Source organism: Monopterus albus, unplaced genomic scaffold (genome assembly GCF_001952655.1).
Source record: "Monopterus albus unplaced genomic scaffold, M_albus_1.0 scaffold31.1, whole genome shotgun sequence".
Classification (NCBI taxonomy): domain Eukaryota; kingdom Metazoa; phylum Chordata; class Actinopteri; order Synbranchiformes; family Synbranchidae; genus Monopterus; species Monopterus albus.
Genome location: NW_018127911.1, coordinates 2,144,488 through 2,147,765, shown reverse-complemented (window position 1 = coordinate 2,147,765; position 3,278 = coordinate 2,144,488). Strand labels below are relative to the sequence as shown.

Sequence of the window (3,278 nt, the reverse complement as noted above, 5' to 3'; positions counted from 1 at the left end):
AGATTTTTAACCTCAATAAACACATTTCGCATCCTTTAAGTAAAGCCGGTGTTTCCTTTGTCAAAGTGACTTGTTTTTTGTTTCAGTCCACCTTATTGAGTGGGCTATGTGTACTACAGAGGGTGCTAGCGATTCATCTGAATTCAAAACATTTTTTTAGAGGATGGAGGCGGGGAATGATAATATTTGTGCTGATGAAAATGAACATGTACTTTCTTTCGTAATAAAAGATATTTTATTTACATGTTTCGTTCTGCTACCAGTTCATCTCATGATGCGCTTCTGCAGTAAAGCCGTAAACACAGACAGCTCCACTCAAGTGTAAAGTGATGTAAATACTTGTTTGTGTCATCACGTGGATGTGTTTAGGTCTGGGGTGATTTCCGAAACATTGTTATTGACAGAGGATTTGTCCAATCAGAAGCTGAGACTGGCGCGTGTGGCGGAAGTTTGCGCTCACACATGGAAGAAGAAGCTTGCTGAGAGCCTCAACTGTAACGTTTGTGTTTATACTCTGATTCAGCTCTCAAACGGGTCGAAGTACATCTAACATTTGCTGCGATCTGCATGCTTTTTTAAACGACATATAGTAGAGAAGAGCGATGTTCCTGCCAGCAACTAAATTCCCGGACAAGATAAACCTCCAGGGAGAAATTAAAGGTAAAAACACACGATAAGCAGGCTAGCTAGCTGCCTATTTTAGCATCATGCTAATTCGGGGCAGGGCGATATGATTTTGCAGGTAGTCGCACACCCTTTAGGGTGAGCGATTTATTTATGTGTATGGCCATATTCCAGAGAGCGGTCTTACACTGTGTGACATTAACGCCACCATCTGTGAAAGTCATTTCTGTCTGAACCATAACCCAACGCAGTCACTGAGATGTAGCTTGGTGTTGAACTGGGCAAGACAAACCATGTTGTCAGCTATCAGAGATTTTAATGTGTTTGATTAAACCATTAGTGCATTGAAATATTTTTATCAGTAAGTTTTTATAATCTGTTAGTTGTGATTTTTTTAAGCAAAAAATACATACTTGATGATTCGTAGTCTTCAAGGATTTGCTGCTTTTCTTAACAATAAATTTACAACTTTTGGGGTTTTGAAGTGTTCAGACACAAGGCAGTTAATGGTGCCACCTTGTTCTGGGATACGTTGATGGCCGTTTTCACAGGTTTTTGATGTATTATCGATCCAGTGACTAAATGAGAAAACAATGAGCACATAACTGATACTGGGACATAGCTGTTAATTTCATACCTATAATATTGAAATTTTGGATTCATGGGATTTTGCATACATTCCCATCAGCATATCTCATGTATAAATTATTCCTCAGTTCAGCTTCTTGTATTACGATAAATCACAATATAGCAAAATAAAGTTACTTGAATCTCCTGCACTTTATATACATTTATTTGTTGTATCTCACAGATCCTCAGGATAGTTACTTTTTTTTATTTTGTGAATTTAGTTGCACAAGGTTAAAATGTATTTATGTATAAATATTGGGAGGATTTTTTCATAGATATCAAGATTTCTGACATTTTTAAGAAATAGGTAGAAATTAGAAAATGTTTTTTCCCCCAACACCTTCTCTCCAAACCCTTCAATGGTGATGATAATGAGCTGGGTGGTACGATATACCTAAGGAAGACAGAAGCTGGAAAATAGCACATTTATCTAATAAAAGAAAACTTGTCTTCACATGTTTATGCCCAAGGACATCAGACCAAGCCCTTCAGAGCAACATTTTGTACAGGAAGTTCTTAGTATGTAAGACCTTGTTTTTGTGGGACATAGCAGCAGCAGCAGCACTGGTGGGACAGTAGGGAGAGAGCATTAGATAATGAAGTCTCACTTCTGTTTTACACAAATGTAGGTAGTTAGGGCTTAGAAATGAAACTCTGTACCTTCAGTAAAATGCATTGTGCTGAATAGACAGATAAAGCAGGTGTGACTGAAGAGATCTGGATTCGCTTGTATTTACTGTTGCTGTAACAAAGCTACTTTTTTTTTTAGATGTTCTCATCTGTTTCAGGCATCACGGCTACAAAATAGCAAGGAAACGGCACTTATATAAACATAGATCCCTGGTGGCATTGAAATGAAAATAAACTATGGATTTCTGCTGAAATGAGAAAAATATCAAAAGAAGTTGTATTAAGAACTACAGGCAAACCTGAAGAGTACCCTAATGACCATATCCAGCCTTCTCTCACACTCCCATGATGTATTTATGTAATACAAAAACTTCTATAATTGTCTTTCAGATATACACAACAAACTAAGATCATGTTATTTTCAAATTTTACTTCCCTATTTTGTAGCTTGGTAACATGGCTTAGTGGTCTAAATCTTGGCAAGTTTCTAGCTGTTGGTTTCTCCTGACCAGATCACATGCTACCCTCAGTTTGCTGTGATGTTAGGCCAGCAGCTCACTTGATTTATTTTTGATTTATTTATTTATTCTTTCAAGCATGTAAAGACAGTTGATATATCAACACACATAATTTTACACATATCCAACAAATGCTAATCCAATATCAATTTGCTTATACCTAGTACATGCTTGAATGGAGTAGGAAGAAGTCAGACTTATCCAGTCCTACCCCATGAATACAGCAGACAAGAAGGATCTAATGGTACTTACTGATCTCTGGTCAGGTTCAGGTGATGAGCCCTTCTCTGCAATTCTTCTCCTGTAAGACAGAGTCCAGAATTATTTCTGAAAAACAGTTGCTATTTTTAAAAACATATCATCATGTTTAATGTTAATATCATAAAGCACAGACCACACAATTCCTCCTGAACTCCACATTTTTAAAACCTAAATTCCTTAGATTTCTCTAGATCTTACAGTGATACTTCTCTGTCAGCAACAAAGTGCATTTAAATTACGATTTTACTACATATCATCTCATAATACTGAGGAATAGTGAGAGTGATGAGTACATGAACTTATTCTTCAGGTGGCACAACAAAATCCATTGCGACCAACATTGGGGTTTGCTAAATCTACTGTATGGCAACTGTGTCAAGTTTCACTTTTCTGTAGTATATGAAACAAGATCTGAAATTCATTCATATGACTCAAGTGCCTATTTTGAGACGTACTGAATCGAAGAGTAATATATGATGTGTCGCTACCTCCTTGCTAACAGGGCACTCATCTCCTCCATGAGCCCTCCTCCTCCAGGCAGAGGGCCGTTGCCTCTGGCTTCAGATTTGGCCCCTCCAGCCCCTGGCATGGCTGCTGCCAGAGCGGCCGCCGCCT

General features: G+C 37.9%; 1 protein-coding gene across 1 annotated transcript in view; it reads left to right on the top strand.

The window, feature by feature from the left end:
- Positions 1-429: 429 nt before the first annotated feature.
- The window catches only part of rnf13 (ring finger protein 13), a 31,736-nt gene continuing 28,887 nt past the window's right edge, over positions 430-3,278 (top strand). Inside the window, exon 1 of the mRNA XM_020596664.1 lies at positions 430-660. The gene's annotated coding sequence lies outside the window, so the exon portion shown is untranslated. The remainder of the gene's footprint in view (positions 661-3,278) is intronic.